Consider the following 24,504-nt stretch of genomic DNA (forward strand, 5'->3'; position numbering starts at 1 on the left):
CCCTTTGAGATGAGTTGGTGGGGAAGAACAGAGAAAGGTTCAATCAAATGCACAAGTGCACACATGCCAGTTTACTTGGCTGATGAATGCAGGTGTCAGGTGCTTTTCCCACAATACCACCATACGTCCGCTTTGGCCAAGTCCTCGGTTGTGAACCAGGTGGTGTCACACTGCCCAGAACAACCTGCTCCGGTGGTCACCTTATGAATTACATCATGCCAAATGACTAGTAACCAGTTGGCACATACCTGGTACATCAGAAATAAGAACCTGGAACAGGTATGAAGGTTGGAGTCTTATCAAGAGCAATTGGAGGATACTCAGCATGGATCTAAAACAATAAGAAACTTCAATACTGGGGCTTTTATATACTGCTCAAAAAAATTAGAGGAACACTTCAAAAACACATCAGATCTAAACTGGGGGGGGGAAATTATCTTGAATATCTTTCCTGACAATAATTGGGTGATGTTTTAGTAACAAAATTATGCCACATAAGTTGATAGAAATGAAAATGATCACCCTATAGAGGGGGGAAATCAAAGACACCCCAAAAATGAAAGTGAAAAAATGATGCAGCAGACAGGTCCATTTTGCCAAAATGTCATTGTAGCAACTCAAAATGATTCTCAGTAGTTTGTGTGGCCTCCACGTGCTTGTACACATGTCTGACAATGTTGGGGCATGCTCCTAATGAGACTACGGATGGTGTGCTGGGGGATCTCCTCCCAGATATGGACCAGGGCATCAATGAGCCCCTGGACAGTCTGAGGAGCAACCTGGCGGCGCCGGATGGACCTAAACATAATGTCCCAGAGGTGTTCTATTGGGTTTAGGTCAGGTGAACGTGGGGGCCAGTCAATGGTATCAATTCCTTCATCCTCCAGGAACTACCTGCATGCACTAGCCACATGAGGTTGGGCATTGTCGTGGACTAGGAGGAAACCAGGTCCCACTGCACCAGCGTAGGTTTTGACTATGGGTCCAAAGATTTCATCCCGATACCTAATAGCAGTCAGGGTGCCATTATCTAATATGTAGAGGTTTGTGCATCCTTCCAGGGATATGCCTCCCCAGACCATCACTGACCCACCACCAAACCGGTCATGCTGAATGATGTTGCAGGCAGCATAACGTTTTCCACGGCATCTCCAGACCCTTTCATGTCTGTCGCATGTGCTCAGGTTGAACTTGCAACATCAGTGAAGAGCACAGGGCACCAGTGGTGTAGTTGCCAATTGTGGTGGTCTATGGCAAATGCCAATCAAACTCTACGGTGCTGGGCAGTGAGCACAGGGCCCACTACAGGACGTCGGGCCCTCAGGCCACCCTCATGGAGCCTGTTTCTGATTGTTTGGTCAGAAACATTCACACCAGTGGCCTGCTGCAGGTCATTTTGTTGGGCTCTGGCAGTGCTCATCCTGTTCCTCCTTGCACAAAGGAGCCGATACCGATCATGCTGAGGGTTGAAGGGCCTTCTATGGCCCTGTCCAGCTCTCCTGGAGTAACTACATGTCTCCTGGAATCTCCTCCATGCGTCCAGGTACCGCAGTGATGCCCTGGTCCAGATCTGGGAGGAGATCCCCCAGGACACCATCCGTAGTCTCATTAGGAGCGTGCCCCGATGTTGTCAGGCATGCGTACAAGCACGTGGGGGCCACACAAACTACTGAGAATCATTTTGAGTTGCTACAATGACATTTTAGCCAAATGGACCAGTGTGCTGCATCATTTTTTCACTTTCATTTTTGGGGTGTCTTTGATTTCCCCCCTCTACAGGGTGATCATTTTAATTTCTATCAAATTATGTGGCATCATTTTGTTACTAATACATCACCTACTTATTACCAGGAAAGATATTCAAGACAATTTTTCCCCCAGTTTAGATCTGATGTGTTTTTGTAGTGTTCCTCTAATTTTTTTGAGCAGTGTATATAGCATAAATAATACACACGATATGAAGGCCTGCTGGTATAATAGGTAAATAAAAGCAACAGTGCCAGCACATGTTGACTGATAGCACATGCTATACAACTTAACCATTTATTTTTGTCTGAAATTTGAGCTATGAACTACATTCATTCTATACATATATTGACTTGAGTTTTTCTAACCAATTTAAACATTACAATTACTTTGGTCAAAGTGATCTAATCTTTGGGTCATTGTTAGTGATGGATTCAACTGTAACCTTATTTGGGATGTTAGCCCTATATAGTTAGAGTTCGGGCAGAGTAACTCTTCGGAGTTCAATAGGAAAGGAAATACAATAAGTGTAGTTATTACAATGCTTGCAAAAGTGATTTTATACTGTTCTCTATTTGAATACTCCGATCGGGATTTCTAACTGACCTTGTCAAAGTATTCATTGTGGTTTATTCACTGACATTGAGATGAGTGCACTCTTGTAGTACGCCCCTTCTTTGTAGTCAGACTTCGCCACAGCAGCCTTTCTTGAGTGTACGGACATGCCTAACTACTCTACCATTTGCTAAGTTTTTAGTGTTTCAACAGGGGTGCAATGTGTAATCTATATGCAAAGAATAAGATGTGGCAAATACAACCTCTCGTCTAGTCCACCTGGGCTTTGTCCACTTGTGCCTTTCGGCTTTCACCCAGCCTCGGCTGTATTTCCACCCCTGGATGGTCAGGATGTTTTTTTTTTCTTTTTGTGCCTCTGCTTTCTGTACCTGGATGAAAAGAAACTTTCTCCTATATTAAATGTGGTTGAACAGTGACACATTTTAATTCAAAATATTTAAAACCTAGTGTTGGATCATATGAATCGATATTGGAAGCCCACAACTCCCAATAAGAACAATCAGTGAATAAGGAATAGAAGATTATAGAAACAGAACATTTCAACTCTCACAGGGTGCTGAAATTACTTTGGTTCGCCCTGTAACACGTTGGTCCTCTCTCTCAGACAACTTTGTTCAGGTAGAGGTGGAAACTACTTCCAGGGCATCCCCACCCCACCTTTCCCCATGCACTGTTTTTATCATATTTACATTGTCTAATCATATTTACATTGTCTACCAAAAGATGTTTGAATGGTCCCCTTGACACCGATTTGTGGCCCACTGGCGTAGTTGTCGACCAAAACTGATAGACCTTGTTGATCAAGTCCTCCCCTGGTCCCTCTAGGAGTTGGCCAAGGTTTGACTGGACAGTTTTGTCAAAAAAGGAAAGAGTTTTTACTGGAACTTCCTCTTTGATTTGCTGCTTTGTTTCATTTGAGGTGGTATCCTTATTTCAGTAGCTTGAGTTGCTTTTTGTTGCAGGACGTATACATTGATAATAGGCGTTTGGACTGGTGACGCTGGTCCGGAAGCAAATATTGCAGCTGGAGGTGATAAGACTAATGTTTCCACACTTAACATTCAAAACTCAGGCTTGACCTTTCTTTCTGTTTTTATAAACTCTGTTTTCCCATTTAGCTTTACGAATTTCACCAATCTTAATTTTCCTAAACATTTCCCCTTCATTTTTGAACAGGTTTATGATTACAAATCCATTGTCTCTTTTTTGTAGTCTCTTGCTACTTTTGTTTTGAGATTTATAATCCCTAATTCTAAATTCCATAACCTCACACAAACTCACATCAAATGTTCCACCTTCAGGCCAACTTTGACTTAAATACTTGGTGCGTTCTTCCCATTTTTTAGATATTTTGTCTATGTCATTTCTCTGTGCTGGGTATTTTAACCCTAAAATGATCACTGGAGTAATAGCCATTTCCAGTGTTTCAAAATCTAAAACAGAGATTAAAAGATTAAATATCAATTTATGGTACAAATGAATTTATTTTTAACAAAATTAACTAACTCGGAATGCTAATTTTACCACACAATATTAGCGATTGTCATCAATAAAGCTTAATTTGATGAATGTTTATTTTTAATTTACTACAAAATTAAATCGCAATGCACCAGTGTTACACGCTAAAATATTTATTTTGATGTTTTATGTAAGCCCCAAATTAATTTTAGTTTATGAACTGCTGAAACAACTTTTCTTCCTTTCTCCCTTTTTTTCCTAAAAATGATACATTAGTAATACACGTCTGACACTAACATGAAGCTTTCAGAAATACAACCCAATTTGAAATTATAGCTTGCAGAAAGATTCCTACCCTCACCATTTTATGGTTGGAAACACTAATAATGAGGAGATGAACGAGGTAGTTGAAAAGTTTAACAACTGCTTTGTAAACATTGGACCAAAAGTAGAAGAAGAAACTCCCAAATTCTGTACAATGGAGGAAAGGAATGAAACAATAGGCAGGAATCTTAATTTCATGTTTCTCACTGATAAAGAAAATCACTGACGTTGTCAATAATTGTAAAGCAAAAACATCAACTGATTGTAATGAAATCGAAATGGAAACAACAAAAGTGGGTTATTAATGAGACTGGAGAACCGTTAACATATATCAGTAACATTTCAGACTGGAAAATTTCCTAACAAAATGGAAATTGCTAAAGTAGTTCCAATTTTTTAAAATGGAGACAAACATTAATTTACAAATCACTGACCAGTTTCATTCTTACCTAAATCACGGAGGAAATTACTAATGCTATGGACCGCAGAAAGTGTGCAGCTGCAGTATTCATGGATCTCACAAAAGCCTTCGATACAATTAATCACAGCATCCTAACAACAAAATTAGAAAGTACGGAATCAGAGGATTAGTTTTGAATTGGGTTAAAAGTTACCCAACAAACAGGACTCAATTTGGAACGCTAGGAGAATATACATCTGCAAGTTTAAATATTGCGTGTGGAGTACGGCATGGGTCAATATTGGGACCAAAACGGTTCAACTTATCAATGAATCTGTCAAGTGACGAAGATTTAAAGTTGGTATTATTTGCGGATGATACTACTGCCTTTTTGTCTGGGAAAAGCACACAAGCGCTAATTTAAAAAGTCACGGATGAAATGGCCATATTGAAAAGATGGTTTGATAAAAGCAAGTTATCCTTCAATTTCAGGAAAACTAAAATAATGCTATTTGGTAATAGCAGAAAGCATACGTACGACCAAATAGAAATAGACGGAGTGGACATTGCAAGGGGGAATGAAAATACATTTCTGGGGATCATAATAGATGAAAAAATTAGCTGGAAATCTCACCTCAAAAATATACAACATAAGGTGGCGAGAAATACGTCAATATTGAATAAAGCAAAATTTGTTCTTGATCAAAAATCACTCTGGACTCTTTACTCTTCTCTGGTATTACCATATCTAACTAATTGTGTGGACATATGGGGTAATAACTATAAAAGCAATCTTCACTCGCTAAATGTACTGCAAAAAAGATTAGTGAGGATAATCCATAATCCTGCGTATAGAGAACATACAAATCCCTTATTTTTAAAATCTGATTTTGTAAATTTTCAAACACCTAAAGTAATGCATAAAGCTAACAATAACCTATTACCCAAAAATGTCATACAATACCTTTCTACAAGAGGAGAGACATATGATCTTAGGGAAAAACTAAACTTGAGACACTTATATGCGAGAACAACGCTAAAAACCCACAGCATTTCAGTATGTGGAATTAAAGTATATAGAACGGATTGAGTAAGGAACAAAAAATGCACCAAGATGAGCAAATTCAAGAAACAATACAAGCAGTTTATGTTTGCAAAATACAACGAAGAAGAGTCTTGAAATTGATTTGTTATGCTTGTCTCTATTTATCAATATTTATTTATTATTATACTGATTAGAACATTTACTGTGAAAAAATCTTAATAATTACATCATCCTATTGTTACATTACCTTTCATTCTTCTATGTATTAAAAAAATCGCGTATGGAATACAGGAAGTGAAGTGTGGTACGGATGGGGGGGGTGTGATTAAAGAAGCTTTGCGTCATCTCCTTTTGAACATGTGGAACTGTGAATTGAATTCTATAATGATTTTGGTTGGCCGACCACTCCTGGTTCACCACTGTTCCATGTTTTTGCCATTTGTGTGGTAATGACTCTGTGGTTTGCTGGAGTCCCAAAGCTTTAGAAATGGCTTTATAAGCTTTTCCAGACAAGCTAGATCTCAATTAATGTCAGTTAAGTTAGGGGGGTAATCACTTTTTCACACAGGTCCATGTTGGTTTGTATTTTTTTTTTCCTCCATTGACAGTTAAAAGTTTCATTTGTGTTGTAATTCACTAATATTTATATTTGTTTGATGATCTGAAACATTTAAGACAAACATGCCAAAAAAAATAAATCAGGAAGGGGGCAAACAATTTTTCACACCACTGTATATTTTTTAAACTTTGTCACCTAAGGTTTTTGGGATTAATTTTCACAGTGGATTGATAACTCAAATGGTGATATTTGGTGGTCTTAAACTAGGCCTGTCTGGCAGCCGAGCCAACAGGCTTTGCTGAAGCCACCATCTGCTTTTGGCATCTGCCACCACCAGGACTTACGAGACCTTACCACCATTCTGGTCAGGCTTAGGCTACCCTAACGCTCATCCATCCATCAACCCAGACGCTGCTGCTGCCCATCAACCAGGCCAGGTCAGGCTCTGCTGCAGCTCATTCAGCAAGCTACACCAGGCAAGGCCAAGACTCTGCTGCAGCCCATCCACCAGGCCAGACCAGGCCAAGACCCTGCTGCAGCAAAATCCACAGGGTCAAGGCCCTGCTGCAGCCCTCCATTCACCGGGCCAAGCCAAGGCACTACTGCAGCACATCCATCCACCAGGACAAGGCCCTACTACAGCCCCTCCATCCACCAGGCCAAGGCCCTGCTGCAGCCCCTCCATCCACCAGGCCAGGCCCAGGTTCTGCTGCAGTCCATCCACCAGGCCAGGCCAAAACCCTGCTACAGCCTATCCACCAGGCCAAGGCTCTGCTGCAGCCCTCCATTCATCCATCAGGCCAGGCCCAGGTTCTGCTGCAGCACATCCACCAGGCAAAGCCTAGGCCCTGCGGCAGCCGCTCCTTCAAGCTAGGCCAGGCCAAGGCCCTGCTGCAGCCCCTCCATCCATCAGGCCAGGCTTAGGTTTTCTGCAGCCCAGCCAAGGCGCTGCTGGAACCTGGCTCACAGTGTGACCAATATCTCCAGTGCTCTGGTGTACTGAGTGGGTTAGTGCGGCTATCGGCGGCTCCTGTGTGGCGACCACTGTGTGCTGTGTGAGACGGTGCTGTTTCCAACATGCCTCCTAAGTCTCGTGCAGATACAAAGCATAAAGAAGACTATGTTTCACTCTCGCAAGTAAGTGAACTCCTGCTTCAAAAAAAGGAAATGTCCGGTGTGCTATTACAGCAACAACAAAACCATTTTAAAGACTTTGTTAAACTTATACTGGAGTTCTCTAGTACAAGACGAGACACCCTATCTAGAGAGCTGCAAGACGTTAAAACTAGACTTCAGTTCACTCAAAAAGAAGTGGATGACATCAAGGCAGGAATAGAAAAATATTCTGACAGTCATAACTCCTTACAGACTGACATTATGAAAATACGTGACAGTCTTCTCACTGTAACTGACAAAATGGAATCCCTTGAAGGTCAGATTAAACCATGTTTGATGGCATTGAGGAGTCACCTGGCGAGTTGTGGACTGAATCTGAGAGGAAAATTAAAGATGTGCTAGTTGAAAAACTTAATCTACAGCGAGAAATAGAAGTTGAGTGGGTGTACCAGAATAGAAAACAAAGGGATGGCATGGACAGACCAAGATCTACTATTGTGAAGTTTCAAAAGTACAAGGATAAACTGGTTTTGCATAGAGCCAAACATCTCAAAGGAAGTAGAATTTTTATCAGTGAGGATTATACACATGCTGTTTGTTAAAAAAAAAAAAAGAAATGTTGCCTAAAATGAGAGCTGCACAAGAATGTAGTGACCTTGCCTTTCTGAATGATAAACTTATCATCCATCCTTGTACCAGCACTCCCAAGCTCCCTAGTAATACTTAATTTTTATGACTTTGTACTGTGGCTTTGTATGTGGGGACTTCAATATTGATCTTCTGAATCCCAACAAGCAAAGGATAACAGATGACTTCATTGATACAATGTACAGCATGAGTCGACAGTATATCCTGAAATCACCAGACCAAGCAGAATAACAGACCATTGTGCCACGCTAATTGCTAATATATTCACTGATGATTTTAGCAACAAAACTAGTGGTCTTTCGTATTATTAACTATATCAGTGACCATCTCCCAGGTCTACGGAATTGTATTGTTCAAAGTTGCAGAAACAAGACTGAAAACCATACTTTTTAGCTAATTTGAGGGCGCTGATTTAAAAAATGACATTGGCTTTGTCGTAACGGGTCAAATTTTTTCAGAAATGTGTTCCTATTTTTTTCTGTTGAATGCTGAAATGTATAATTTAATGTGAAGCTGTGAAGACAAAAGCAGGTACTAAGTGATGGATATGGTTTAAATTAACTACAGAGGAGGAAAAAAAAATACTTGGACCATAATTTTATGGTAACAGCTTCCTTCTTTTAGATTGACAGGAGCATTCAGCATCGGAAGAGTCACATATCAAACTCCAGCAGTAGTCTGCTATCATACTGACATTCCATCTTCCCTGATACCTTTTCTCTATCCCTTTTATGTCTTGGTGAACTCTTGCCTTATAACAACTGCGCTAAGACTGCCAAGAGAAGTGAGACTTGACAAGATAGAATACCACTCTTGCTTCTAGTAAAATGAACCAGTGAACCACTGCAAACTGAGCACTTTCATCAAGAATCTGGCTTTCACAGCTGCAAATCTAGTTTACAGAAGGCAGATTAGAAATTGGTTTGCTTTTGTTATATACTGCATATGTTGTATTACGTTTGTAAGCTTTTTAGGAGGAGTGATCTTAAGATTACCAAAAATGAAGGCTGATACAAAAAAACGAACACCAGATTCGAAATCAGCACCCCAAAATAAGCCAAGTTTCTTCTTTGTTTCTAAAATTGTGTAGACCAGTGTAATTTCGAATGAAAACTACAGGAAGACAAATGTGGAAGACAACAAGACATTACAAACACTACAAAGTATTAACATTTTTAAGAACAATCTGGAAGAACAAAATTTGGAGTGTGTGTATTGTGAAAATTATGTACTGTAGATGAAGCATATGAAAACGTTCTAAATATTTATTTATAAATATATATATATATATATATATATATATATATATATATATATATATATATGAATCTAAGCACTGTCCATTAAAATAATTGTCTAGTAAGCAAAACACGAGAAATCAACCGTGGATGACAAAGGGTCTGCAAAATGCTTGTCAGAGGAAAAACACATTATATAGGAGATTTATAATACAAAAAGACTAAAGAAGCAGAAAATAAGTATAACACGCATAAAACCAAGTTAACAAATATTTGAATAGTGTGTAAGAGAGAATATTATAGCAAACTATGAGATATGAGACAAGAATAAAAACAACATTAGAGGAACTTGGGGCACCCTAACAGTTTTATGAGCAATGGTTCCAAGAAAGCAAATTACCCTCAATAATTTATAGATGGAAATGGCAAAAATAAGGATATGAACGGGTTAGTTGAAAAGTTCTATAAATACTTTGTAAATATTGAACCAAATCTGGAAGAAAGAACCTCAAATTCCTTGTCAGTGGAAGAAGGAAGAAAGTGGAAGAAAGAACGAATATATGGACAGGAATCCCAACTCCATGTTCCTCACTGATGTGACATAAAAAGAAATAACTGATAATGTCAATACATGCAAAGCAAAAACATCAAAAAAGTAATTAACGAGATTGCACAACCATTGCATACATCAGTAATTTAACTGACAGACTGGTATATTTCCAGACAAAATGAAAAGAGCTAAAGTAGTACCAATTTATAAAAACTGGAGACAAATATCAATTCACTAACTACTGACCAGTTTCTTTATTGCCACAATTGTCTAAAATAATTGAAAAGCTATCCAACAACAGGTTAGACATATTTATGAATAAGAATGAATTACTCACAAAGAGCCAATATGGATACAGAGCTAATACTTGAACTTCCATGACATTAATTGAAATAACCGAGGAAATTACCAATGATAGAGATCATCATTGTGTGTGCGCAGCTGCAGTGTTTAGGGATTTAACAAAAGCATTTAGGTTCCCTACCCCGATCCATAGCACTAGATAGCAAAGTGGATACTTTCTGGAGAGGTTTGGCGACAAGACTGCCTCGGCATGCACTGGTAGTCAAGTAGTGTATACATGGGGAACGACAATGATTGTGACAATGATCTCACAGTGAAAGCAGAGTTTTGAGTAGATTTTACAAGCTCTGAGCTTTTCCCTTCAGCAAGTCTGCTCAAAGTGGATGAGCAGCCTGTATAAATCATGGCGCCAATGACCCTGCTGGGTGTGTACAGTATACTGTGTGTATACGCACTAGCAACCAGGGATGTAAATCTCTTTGTTATAGACGATTTGATTCGATTCGGTGCAGTGTATAATCAATATGATTCGATTCAGTAAATGTTTGTTGATATAAATATCAATCTTACATTATAAAATGAAGATGCCAATTATATGAAAGTGGCATTCAAGAGCACATCATATCCCCAAGCATGCTGTAAGGCACTGGCAAAAAAGTTAACAGAACAACATGTAAAAATGTATATATTGTTTAGAACCAAAAAATACTTGCTTAATGAACATCTTTTTGTTTGATGAGATCAATATTATACAGTCTATATTTTATATGTATATGTTTGTACCTGTTAAATTTGGATTTGTAACATTTAAGTTTTAAGATGTCTTAATGTTGCCAGAAATGGAAGAGGAGCCACCAAACTAAGTTTTGTTGTATACTGTCTCCAATCTACAGTATTTATCTATATAAAATATAACAATGAAAAAACACGCCTTAACCTTCAGTCCAATCAATAATCAACAATAAATAAATAGTGCATAGCCCCTTAAAAACATCTCTTTCAAGCACGTAAGTAAATAGAAGTATTTGTGACATGAGTGCAATAAAAATGCTGTTTTAGCTTAGAAAAGTAAACAATCCCACTCAACTCAAAATGTCATACCAATGGTAATCATACAACATTTTACACTGACCATAGTGCTGTCAACACTACAGGAGCAACATAACAATTCAAAGTAATTAAGTTAGAAAGCATAAAATTTACCAGACTCGCCTCTGTTGGTCTGGCTGGTCAAGTTTGCACCCTTCTTGCACCCTTCTTGAAATAAATCCAAAGACACTTCGGCATGACCATCGCGAGACAGGTTAGTTTTACCCTACTGCTGCTAATTACCCTACTGATAATTTGTTGTTGCCAGCCGGATGGCTTGGGTCAGCATTGTGCGTTAGCATTCTCGTCTCCAGCCATGGCAAGTTATGGAGCATGCGCAACAATCCTCTCACGTTGTTTATATGACACTGTCAACCGATTGCTTCTCGCGATACCTGCCCTCTTAATCTAAAGATTCATGGCTGATTATTATCAATACAGGAGGCTTCTTCAAATTAAAATCGAATCAAAATCGTTCCCTGCTCAAAACGAATATCTGGTTGCATTAGTTTTTCGTTCACATGCTTACTGGTATCTCAGGACTCAAATGATAAGACAGTGATGTTACTTTGCTGTTAGTGTTATTTCTAACATTACCATACATGACTGAAAAAAAACCTTCTTCTTACTTCTTGAATTTTGAAAATACATCACCACGGTGGTCGGTTGGTGCAAATGCACAAGAGCGTACAAACGCTCCAAACACAGTAAAGATCCAAACCAAAAACACATGCTTCACTTACGATGTAATTTTTCACAGTATTATAAAGCAACCGATTTTTACGACCACGTGTTTAACAAAGACAAAAAGACATACTGTATCTCACTGCATGCAGATTTTGTAACAGCCCAACAGAGGAAAGAAAACAGGACATTTACAATGAGCCCTGCGGGCACAAATGCCATCTTAGAGCACTTCACTTATCTCTCTCATGGTGCTTTCACACCCATGCAGTCCTGGAGAACATAGAGAAGTAACAGATCAAAGATTGCACAGCTGTTAAATGTTTTGTTTCACACAGAAATCAGACTGCTTCATCAGACAGCATGACCTGCATATACAGATGTGGGTAAAATTGTTGGTACATGTGTGTGAAAGAAATAAAAATTTCACAATGGTCACTGAAATAACTAAAAACTGACAAAAGTAATAAGTAAAAATGGCAAAGTGCATATTCACATTAAAAAACTTACAGTGAGGATGAACGGATTGAAAAGAGCTCTACATCAATTCCAAAGTTTCAGACTATTTTGACACTTTTCCCAAAAGCAGATCACAACTATAATTACAGATGTTTGCTGACACCACTGGCTAGTATACCATCTGGTTTGAGGAACTAACTTAACTAAAAAAAACGGGTTACGATTGCTAGCAAGACAAGCTAACCGCAGAGCAAGCTAAAATTCAGTTATTGACCATCAACGAAATGGGCAGAAAGGATAATCCAGAGGAGGAGGACGTGGAAGAGAGTTGGTCTCTGACAAGTAATGATGATGTTCTATGACATTGTTGACACGTTGAACAAAAAACAGCGTAATGACATGAATTGCTTAACAAAACATCTTCAGGAAGTGAAGAATGATACTGCATCACTTTGTAAACAAAATGGTGGGCTGGAAGAGAAAGTGGATGCCTGAAAGAAGCACTTTTATGAAATGATCACATTACAAATGATGTGTAAGACTGATTATTTGGAGCGGTATGTGCATTTGAACAATGTGATTATTACTGGGCTTCGCATTACAGGTCTTATGCCAGGGCAGCTGATAACAGAGGAGAACAAGATGATGTTGCTTCAACGGAGCAACAGGTGGCTAATGTTCTACAATCAAAGAAGGTGGATCTGGATATCTCTCCCTTCCTTGCAACACCCCTTCCAGTGTGCAAGACAACCAATGGAGTACAAGTAAGCAGTTGCTCTGTCTTTTTATTTCCGTTTCATTTAATGATTGTATTTAATGTTTTTATTATTGTATATGTCCTTCATGTGTTCTGTGTACAGTATGAGTTACCTACGCGTTCATTTTGGTATCATTTATGTATGAGTTTTAGTTCTCACACTAAAACTGGACTGACATCACAATCGTGGGAACGGAACTCGTTCATAGACCGAGGACCACCTGTAGTTGGAAGCAGTGGGCTCAGTCCCTACTCAATGACGGTGTGAATGTGAGTGTGAATGGTTGTCTGTCTATTTAAGTCAGCTGGGATAGACTTTAGCTTCCCTGCAACCCTCAACAGGATAAGCTGTAAACAAAATGGATGGATGTTTATTTAATTTATTTAACTTAAGCATGTTTTTGCTTATTCGTATTTGTTCCCAATTATTAGGTGCATGATTTTGTTGCTTTTGCCTCACACTGAATCAGTTCATGAAAATTTTTTATATCCAACAGGATTGCAAAAACGTTTGGGCACAATGGGTCTACAGTCCAAATCTCACCATGGTCCCACCAATCATTCAAACTGCATGCTACTTTGAGCCTATTTCACTTGCGGTATTCTGAAATCAAGATTCCCAATTGTCTCTTTTCATCATTTGGAACACAATTATGAAAGAAGCTCCTCCCCTCTTTCACAAGTTCATTGGCTTGCTATCTTGCATTAAAGACTATTGTGTTTTTTTTTACTTTTTTTTAAATTTAGCCCTAATGTTCAAATAGTGCAACAACAAAAGTGTTATCAGTTGTTCAGTCTTGTAAGTGATCAAGTATAATTGAATTCTATATTCACTGTAAAGATTATTTAGGGTATCACGCATCTTGCTTCTCATCTTGACAGTGTTTTTATTATTTATGACAATAGATCAATGTGTTTGAGGCCATACTACAGGTATGTGTGGCAGAGGCCAAGGCACATTTCATCTTTCTACAGTGTATTATTGATTTGCTGTTCACGGCATACAGATCTGCATGGTGTACATATGGAATGCGTTCCTGGTAGTTTGAAAGCATCACACTGGGCTTGAAATGTAAATTAATATGTGGTAGCCAAGCAACATATGATCCATGTAATAAGTAAATGAGTGCTAGAATCGTGGCTGTTGAGTTTCACATTTAGCACTTGGATATGTAGTTGGCTTTTAATTAACAAAACATAGACAAAGCAAAATATTTGGAAGTGTTGAGACAGGATGACATTTTACAGGGTTTATCAGAATAGCATTCTGTTTTATTTTGAATAACAATTAGGCATTAGCTAGTTAAAAAAATGGCTTTATTCGATACAATCAAATTTGGGAAAATACTTCTGCCACTGGAATTATGTGACCTCAAATGAAGTAGCATAAGAGGTGTTTATGCTTGCATGCATTTTGCCTCCGCATTGTCCCTCAATTCGCAGTGGTAATGTATGTTATTTTTATACAATGCCTGAAAAGGTTGAAGACTAGTTTACGCTCAAAATAGTGTACGACATCATATGCAGGACATTGTTCCCACATGGGCATGCATTGTCACCACCACTTCCCGCATCCATGAAGTAGTCGTGGCATTATTTGGTCCCGCTTTGTCCCGCGTGACGCCACGCAACAGCAGGCATCAACCCTAGCTTCATGAATTCATCTATTTGCAAGGGACCTACAAGATGTTGAACTCCAGAGAAGAGGCTCTCATTGCAGTAAGTAAGGTAAGTCTATATTTTCTCGCAGCTGCGGAAAGACAATGCAAAAAGTGCAGGCATAAGGCATAAACTACAAAAAAGAATGCACGGACAGTGTGGGAGAGGGAATTACGGACTAGAAGACATCGCTTTGAGCGTCCTGAGTAGTTATTAAAAGAAATTCACAAGAAAGAGGCAAGAGAACAACAACATCTCGTACCAGAAAGAACAAAAGCAGGGTGGATGAGGAAGAAAGAATAACAGATGCAATAACATTGTCATCCTGTATGTCTCAGGTCTTTACACACTATATTCCATTCCATTGTATCCTAACGACCACCAAATGCATCCCTGGTGGATGAGGTGGATGTAGTATGGTGAATGTTGAGCTATTGAGCTATTGGCAGTGGTTACAGATTAACCACCCAGCTCATGCCATTCATGAACTGTGCTTTTGGGGAGATTCACCTTCATGCTCACTCACAGCACTATTCTACACAGTATAAAGCTGGAGGCCTTCCCTTCTGAGTTGACACCTAAACTATTTACTTCTTTGCCTGAGTTTTGTCTTCTCGCATTGTCTGTGACAGCACGTTAGTGCATATGAAGTATGTACAGTACAGTGTTCCCTGGCTCTATCGCAGTTCACCTTTCACGGATTCGCTGTTTTGCTGAATTTTTTAATTTGTTTTTATTACAGCTGTTAAAGGCCGAGCCTGGCCCTTTAAGAAGAATTGCATTGTGGGAAGTTGAGTGTCTCTCTCTTCCCTCCCTCGTCTGTCTGCACCGCCCATTGTTTTCTGCATCCTGATTGGCTGTAGACCATTGTCAATCAGTCTCCTTTGTGCCGCCATGTGTGTCTCCTGTGTCATCGCTAGCTTGCTTGCTTGATAGCTTGGAAATTAATCTTCGGTTGGAAGGACTACAGCAATATATTTTACAGGATACAAAAATGCTATAGTACAGCGGAACGGCGCCAGGACGAACAGGCCTTGTCACAGGAGAAAAAATACACGTGAGTAACTTAATCATTTCTTGTGTCCTACCTGTAGGTTGATCATTGAAATTCAAACGAAGATATAATCTTCTTTGAGAGTGTTTAAACAAGAGAGACATGTGATAAAATGTTAATGCTTGTCTGAGAAAAGTGTATAAGTTGTATGGTGAGGGGTTTTATAGCCTTGAAACGTACAGTCATGGAAAAAAATGTTAGAACACCCTTGTTTCTTCAGTTTCTTGTTCATTTTAATGCCTGATACAACTAAAGGTACCTTTGTTTGGACAAATATAACAATGACAACAAAATAGCGCATAAGAGATACAATTTTTGGCAGTACAATGCTATAGCTATTCATGTAAGAACTTACGTGATTTTGGTTATTATCAAGAAAACCATGGAAGCTGCTAAATATCAGCTCTTAAATTAAACTCTTATGAGCTACATTTGTTACCATCATTATATTTGTCCAAACAAATGCACCTTTAGTTGTACCAGGCGTTAAAATGGATCAATCATTTTCACAGTATCCACCGTGAAAATGATGATTTTACCAAAGGTTAATTATCTATTTTCCATGATCCCCACTAAACCATCTATAATTTGGTTCAAGTCATTAGACTCATATATAAATAAATTTCTTTGGAAAAATAAGCCAGCACGAATAAGTCTCAAAACATTACAAAAATCTAAAGAATATGGGGGCTTAGAACTCCCAAACTTCTCCAACTACTTCCTTGCAAACAGGTTACAGTATATCTTAAAATGGATCAACCCTAACCCATTGGATTATTTATGGCTAGACATAGAACAATCACTTAGCCACGAAATCCCAATTTGTAACCTGCCCTTCATTAGCCAAATCCTCCGAAAAAATAATTGTTTTAAAAGTATAAATATAAGCAACACTCTGACAGCTTGGTGGGAATTTTTAAAAATAACAAAATTCTCGCTCACTCCTTGCCAATACACTCCCGTCTGGAATAATCCTGACATCTTGCTTAAAAAGAAACCATTAAATTTCCCAACATGGCACGAAAAAGGAATAAGTTGTATGAAAAATATAATTATAGGAAACAACTTTATCTCATTTAACGACCTTGTTACACAGTATGGAATAAATCATAACAAATTTCTTGAATACATACAAATTAAATCCATAATTAAAGCAAGTTTCAGGACCATATCATGGGAAAGCAATACCACTATTGACCAATTTTTAAAAATATCTGCCCCTAAAACATTATCTAAATTATATATTCTACTTTCAAAAAATGACAACACAATTGGAGTACCAATCTCCAAATGGAGCTCAGATTTATCTACAAGCTGTGACCCTGAATTTTGGAAGCAAATATGTCTTAATGCTTCCCGGTTAATCAATAATCCCAACCTACAGCTGATTCAGTTTAAAATCCTTCATAGAGTACACTACACAGGACATAGAATGTTTAGAATGGGCTTAACTGACTCTAACATCTGTACACACTGCTCAGACCATAGAATAGATGACTACTTACACTCCATGTGGACCTGTGCTCCCATTAAAAATTTTTGGCACGGAGTGTGTGAGTACCTATCTTTGGCACTTGGGTTCTCCATTCCTACCTCTCCTTTACTATGCCTGCTGGGCGATCTCTCCACAATTGATGTAGAAACAAATCAAACACAGCTTCTCATCACTGCATTAAGCATCGCCAAGAAAACCATTCTCATCAATTGGAAATCAAGGAAGAAACTGAACATAGCTCTTTACAAAAATCTTTTGTTAGATCATATAGCTATGGAGAGAATGTCTGCTGAATCTAAAGAACAAATGTCAGAATTTCAGTCTATATGGGCACCAATAATTAATTCCCTGACCTGACTCTCAGGGGGGTGAGGGCATCTGTCTCTGCCCCTGGGGGTCTCGTTCATCTGGCGTGGGGTGTGGTCCTGGTCGCTGGGTGGGCCTGGTACCTCGGGGGCGGGCGGTGGCGGGCTTGGTGTCCCGGGTCTTCTTTGCTGGGCTGCCTACCTGGGGGGGCTGGTGGGTGGGGGTGGGGAGGGGTCCGGGTCGGGTGATGGGGCGGGGGCGGGGTCGGGGGGGTCGCCCAGGGGGCGGCGTTGGTTGGCCTCCGGGGTGGTGGGTGGATGGGGTGCTGCATCCTGCGGGTGCCGGGCGCCTACTGCTGCTGGGGGGGCCCGTGTGCGGCTGGTGGCGCTGGCTCTCCCTCGCCTCCTTTGCCTCTGGGGGTGGGGCGGGGACTGCCCTGGGCCCTCCTGCTCGGCTGCCGCGTGGGGCCGTCCGGTGTGGGGTGTGGGGGCCGGCCTCTCCCCCTGGTGGGGACGCGGGTGCCTGAGCCCAGCTGCCCCCGCGGAGCCATCTCCCCTGGGTGGGAGGGTGGTTTGGGTTGCCCCTTTTTATTTATTTATTTTTATTTTTATTTTTTTTTAAATTATTTTATTTTATTTTATTTTATTTCACTGATTTATGTGTGTGGTGTATGTGTGATAGGTGGGAGCTGCCTGTTATCCTCCGGCGCCTGTGGCTGTCTCCCGGGTGACGGGGGCGCGGAGGTGGGGGTCGCGGATGTGCGGTTTGGGCTCGGGGTGGGGGGTGCGTGGTGCTGGGGTGGGGGGGATCCCTTGCTTTCTCCCCTCAGGGACGGGGCCGCTGTGGCTCGGTGGGTGGGGCGTGTGGGGGCCGTGGGCGGGTTGCGCGTGGGGGCGGGCGGCGTGGTGTCCATCTGCGTGGTGCTTCCCGGGATCGGCGGGAGGATGCTTGCTCCGGGGTGGGGCGGTCGGGGGGTGGCTTTGGCCGGGGGCTTGGGGGTCGGGCTGGCGGGGGGCTGGCGGGCGGTCCCTGCTGCCTGCTGGTGTCAGGCTGGTCCTTGCTTCCGGGCCGGCGGTTGTCTCCCTCCCTCCGGGGTTTCCCCCTTGGCGTGTTGGTGGATGGGCGGGGGGTGGGGCGGTGGCCGGTCTGTGGCGTGGCGGGGGGCGGGGCGGGCGGGGGCATCTGCTTGGGCGCCGGGCGGGGGGCCGCTCCTCTCGCGGGCCCGGTCGTGCGGTGCTTGCTTCTCTGTCCCTCCCTGGCGCCTCTGGCCTGCGTGCTTCGTGGGTGCGGCCGTGCTCCGCTCTATGTGGGGTCCGGTGCTCTTGTGGTCGTCGTGGTGTTGCTCCCTTGCCGGCCGTGGTGGTATGCGGGGGGCGCGTGGGCGCGGCTCCCGCTGTCCTGGTGGCGGTCGGATCTGCCTTGGGGGCGTGTGGCTTGTCCGTGGTGTTTGGCGGTTTGGGGGTGGCGCTGTGAACGCTACCTCCGATGGGGCTCCGGTGTTGGGGGGCGCTGGGGGTATCGCCTCTGGGGGGTTGGGTGGGCCGGACTGGGCATCCTGGCGGGCCGGGTAGGGCCTGTGGTGTGTCCTGCGGCACGCCCGAGCCTGGGCTGTGGTGGGCGGCCGGTCGGTCATGTGTCCTTGGTCCCCCCCCTGCTCGGTTTGGGCGGCGTTGGGGTGTGGGGCCCCCGTCCTTCCTGTGCCACTGCACCACCTCACATATATATATAGGACATTGGGGGGTGGCCTACGGTCGGGCGTGATTGGGGAGGGGAGCTGCCTTGCGGGGCTCCTTTGCTCCTGCTGTGCCACTGACCTGTTGCCCCCCAATTTTAATCGCAGAGTAGACAGGTTTGGGGGGGCTGGCCAGGTGAGGGGCCCTCCGAGCGGCAGCTGTCCCCCGATTTTAATTGCATCATTAGCTATCATCCACATACACTCCATATACATGCACACAGATACACCATCCTCTTTTATTTTATTTTATTTATTTATTTATTTTTTTAATTGCATCATAGACACTATCACACCTTATCACATACACGGGTGGGGCGGGCTGGATTGGGGTGCCTCGTGCACCTCGGCGTCTGCCCGCCAGGGTCGGCGGTGTGGCCTGGGGCCTGGCCGTCGCGGTGGCTCGCCCGGGGCGGCCTGGCCTGTGGGGTGCCCTTGTCTGGTTCGCCTGCCCTTCCCTGGGGTGGCCCTCTGGGGCCTGTTGATGCCGGGGCTTGCGCCGGGGGGGGCGGCTTGCGGTGCCCCCCCTGGACTGACACGTGCCGCGGGCGCCTCTGCGCTCTTGGGGCGGGTTCGGCGGTCTCCGGGGGGCGGTGCTGGTGCTTCGGGTGGCCCGTGTGCTGTCGCGGCGGCCGGTGGTTGCTGCGCTGTGGCGGCTGCTGGGGCGCCGGGCCAGCTGGTGGGTTGGGGCTTGGTCAAGCTTGCGGGTACTGTGGGCCTGGGTGGCGGGGTGGGGGTGGGGGGGCGGGTGCCCTGGGGCCGGGCTTGCTGGGGGGGGTCGTGCTCTGCCGGGCGCTTGGGCGTCTGTCGCCGTTGCGCTTTGTGCGCTGCCGGGCCGCTGTCTGTGTCCTCGCCTCCCCCGGTCTGTCTGTGGGCTTGTCGGGGGTGGGGCTCCGGTGCGCGGGTGGTGCGCTGTCGGCTCTGGTGGCATGTGGCTGGTCTGGCTTCTGGTGGTTTGTGGGGGCCGTCGGCTGGTCGGCTGCTGGTCTCGCCTTCTCGGCTCTGGTGCTTGGCCTCCCTGCGGCTTGGGGTGTGGTGCTCCCGCTCTCTCTTCGGGGTTTGCTGGCCCGCGGGTGTCGGTTGGCGCTGTGTGGTGGTTCGCCTGGCTGCTCGCCCGTTTTCCCGCCTGCCTGCTCGGTTTCCCGCTCTCCTCCTCGCTGACTCCCCTGTCTGCCTCGCTGGCGGCGTCCTACCGCTGGGGGGGTGTGGCCGGGTGTCTTCCTGCTCCCCGGCGGTCTGCGCTCTCCGCCCCTGGGTTCTGAATCGTATGTCTGGGACCCCGGGGTCCCCGGCTCCGCTGCTCCTTGGGTTACCAACGGGGGATAGGGTGGGGCTTCCGGGTGTCGGGCAGTCGACCACTGTGTGTGTGTGTGTGTGTGTGTGTGTGTGTGTGTGTGTGTGTGTGCGCGCTTGAGTAAGTAAGAGTGTGTATGAGCGTGCGCATAGGGGTGTGTTTGTGCGTAGGAGTGTTTATGTGCGTGTGTGTGGGTGCGTAGGAGTGTGTATGTGCGTGCGTGTGTGTATTTTTATTTATTTATTTATTTTAGTTATTTATTTTTGGGGGGGGGGGGGGGGGGGGGCATACAGGGGTTTGCTCCGTGGGGTCAGGTGCTGGGCGATACATCTCTGCCGCCCGTGCCTCCGCCGGGTGGGTGGAGGGTGTGCCTCCTGCATCTCTTGGCGGGGCGGCCCTGTGTCGGGGGTCGGGCGGGGGTTGGCCGGGCTCCGCTCCCTGGGGGTGGGGGTGGCGGTGGGCGGGAATTGGCGCTTCCGGCGCGGGCGGGCTTCTTTCCGGCTGTGGAGGCGTCTCTGGGCCTGCCGGTTTGTGGCCCTCGGTACCCGTCTGCCTTTGTGGGGTGTGATCTCTCGCTGGTCTCAGGGGTTGGCAGTCCTCCGGCCCGCTGGCGCCCTGTCCTTGGCTGGGATTACCTCTCTTCGGCCCCTTACTGGTCTTCCCGGGGGGGGGGCTCTCTGGGCTGGCTCTTGGGGTACTGATCTTTGTGCTGCCTGCCCCTATGGGCCTGGTGGCCTTCTGGCGGCCGGGGCCCGGCCTTGCTATTTGGGGCGGGGCTCTCTGGGAGGTGGAAGGCGCCCCCTTTCCTTTCATGCACTCTCAGTGACAATCACACGCCCACACATTCCTGCACCTTTATATATATATGAAGTCTTCCTTACATACAGAGATACCTGTACATATGCACACTCACAGTACATACGTACTTCCCCACATTACTCACTGAGTTAACCAGGGTGTTATTATGTTGTTGGTTTTATTACAGCGACGGTGATATCAGCAGTATGACTATATATATATATGTGTGTATGTGCGGTATATATGTGTATATATATATATATATATATATATGTATATATATATGTATGTATGTGTATGTATGTATATATGTGTGTATATGTATATTTTTTTTTTTTACAATGATGTGCATTACAGTAACTTTGATTCTATTCACTATCATGGATAATCATTTCATTACTACAGTTATGTGTGACTGTTTCAATGCGGTATTATCATGGTGATCACTATCATAATTCATCATTTCATGACTGCTATTGTGTGCGACTGTTTCAATGCAGTATTGTCATTGTGATCACTGTCATAGTTCATCATTTCATGACTGCTATTATGTCTGATTGTCATTGACAGCTTTGTCATTGTGGTTGTTGATATTGATTTGTCCTTTATCCTTGTTCGTCTTTATAGTTGTCACGGACATTTATTTGCTGATGTCGTTCTGTATGTTTCTGTTGTTCTGTCACAATTGTTGTTGTTGCTGCTGTTGTCCTTGTCTCTCTTTTTTTTGTTTTTGTCCCCCCCCCCCCCGTTTCCTTTTCTCTTCTTCTCTGTCCCCTCCTGCTCCGGTCCGGTCGCTCCAAATTTGCTTTATAACAAGCATCAAGGTTGAATAAATTTTGTATGACAGGGGAAGTGTATATCACACTTCTCTCTGGCAGAGTAAATCTGTTGAGCACTTGACGGCATTTAGGTATACAATTCTATCTGCTTTAAAGGCTGGACAGGACAGGGAAAAGAAAAAAAAAAAAAAAAAAAAAAAAAAAAAATGGATCAATAAACTGAAGGAACAAAGACGGGCAAATCATTTTTTCAATGACTGTATATAATCATTGTAAAAAAAAATTAAGTTGGCTACTTTGTGGAGTTCACTTATTGCAGGCTATTTTGGGAACCTATCCCCCGCGATAAACGAGGTAACACTGTATATAAATCAGCAATAATGCTCTTTTAAATAATGCACATTGCAATTGTACTGTTGTGCCGCTCATATTTTCTTTTATTTTTCAGTAGCACTCTTGCTTATTTTGGTTAGACTGAATGCATTTATTTTGGCCTCACTTCCCTTATCAACACTATACTATTATGGTGTGACAAAATGCCTCAAATGCATAGTACCATACTTATTTGCATCTCATTTTATTTCCATTCAGTAAATTGTGATTATTCAACATTTTCTTTTCATAATTGAATTTCATTCAGTGGAAAAAGGTGCACTGACTGTCTGGCCTCTGTGTGTGTGTGTGTGTGTGTGCGTGCGCGCGTGTGTGGTTTTGAGTGAGAGAGTGTGGGAGGTGGGGTGATGGGTGGATTTATGTGGCTGGTGGTTTCTGGGGATCTAAAAAAGGTGCAAGGACATGAGCTGATTGCTTTGCACAATGCATTGGATGACAGCCAGCTGCTTAAATGTCACATGATTGTAACAATAACTCTGATGAGACAGCTCATCCGAAAAAGCAACAGCTGCTGTGTGTGCATATGAGTGTATGTATGTGTGTAATTTTGACATCAAATTGTTTTGAATCACAGTCTAAAGGCTTCAGCTTGGTACTGACACACGGCACACCTCAGCAGTACCTCAATAATCTGCCTGACTTCAGCACAGGTACCACGCTGGGACTGTTTGACATTGAATATGAAGCCCCATGTTCAAATGCAGTATTCAGTTGCAGGTTCAGTCCAGTATCCATTGTTGCTTGCATGTCCACTATCTACTACTAGTACTTTTCATCAAAACATTGTTTTGTTGTGATGTTGTATAATCACATTGGTGTTAAAGAACAATTTGTTGAACAGTCAGACTACTATGGTTCAATGACATTTTAATTGGATTGTTTATGCACGTTTGTATATTGTCTATTGCTTGCTGTTGCGTTATTAGGCCATGACAAAAAGGGAATGGCTACTGGTTCAGAACAAGACTGGAGGCAAGCAAACAGATAGGTCTGGGACAAATGAAGTGTAGGGACCATACAAACAAATATTACAGTACAACAAGATGTCAAGAGTGAAAACTGTTACTGTTACAAACTATTACATTAAATTGACAGAGCAAATCATGTACTCAGGTTGTCGGACTGCCAGGCTAGTGAGCTGATTGATGCCTGGCGTGCAGACTAAGCCGATGAAGTGAATCAGCAATGAGAAGAGGGCTAAGGAAGAGCCACACCCACAACACCAATGCAGACAAACTAAGTGTCAACCTTTGGTGCAAATATGCTGAAAGACTATCAAGTGTGTGATCCGAAGCTTTTTTTTTTTTTTTTTTGCAGCCAGGCAGCAGTGTTGATTGAAATGTAATATAAAGTCTGGTTGGTTTGTTTATTTAAGTGACAATCACAAGAGGCACTACTGTGGGTGCTGCTTCAAAATCACCAGCATATTTTTGGTGACGTTAATATTGTACATTGCACACACAAAACACACTGTCGAGTCAACAACAAAAGTTTTAGCCTAATATTGCCACGTTTACTTTCTAAGTTTATCAGTAATGTGTGGTGAGGTTCATGGCTGGTGAGGTACTGACTTTTTTGTAATGTTAATACAGGTTAATGTTAATGTTAATACAGAGGATAACTACATAAAAGAAGAAAATAATTCATTTTGGTAAATAAATGATTTAAAATTGTTTTCCAGATACTTCTTCGTCCCATTTATTTTTTTAATTAATTGAAAAACATCTATGTTCTTACCTTTTATCTGTATATGAAGTACATGCACTCTATTTTTCTCTAGGAAAAGTTCTAATACTTTGTTGTAAAAGTCTGATCACCTCCCGGTGAGCTAGGGTATATAATTAGGGTTGGGCATCATTTAAATTTGAACGATTTTGGTTCCTAACGATTCTCGATTCCGATGCTTTTAACAGGCAGGGTCATAAAAGTTTGCATGGTTTAAATGAGGGTGCTAAACAGAGTTCTTCTTGGATAAAATGTCTGAACTTCTCCATGAATTGGTTAATGATATGAACTTTGCTGTGAATTTTACACAGAGCTTT

Source organism: Dunckerocampus dactyliophorus, chromosome 3, assembly GCF_027744805.1.
Source record: "Dunckerocampus dactyliophorus isolate RoL2022-P2 chromosome 3, RoL_Ddac_1.1, whole genome shotgun sequence".
In the NCBI taxonomy this organism is placed as follows: domain Eukaryota; kingdom Metazoa; phylum Chordata; class Actinopteri; order Syngnathiformes; family Syngnathidae; genus Dunckerocampus; species Dunckerocampus dactyliophorus.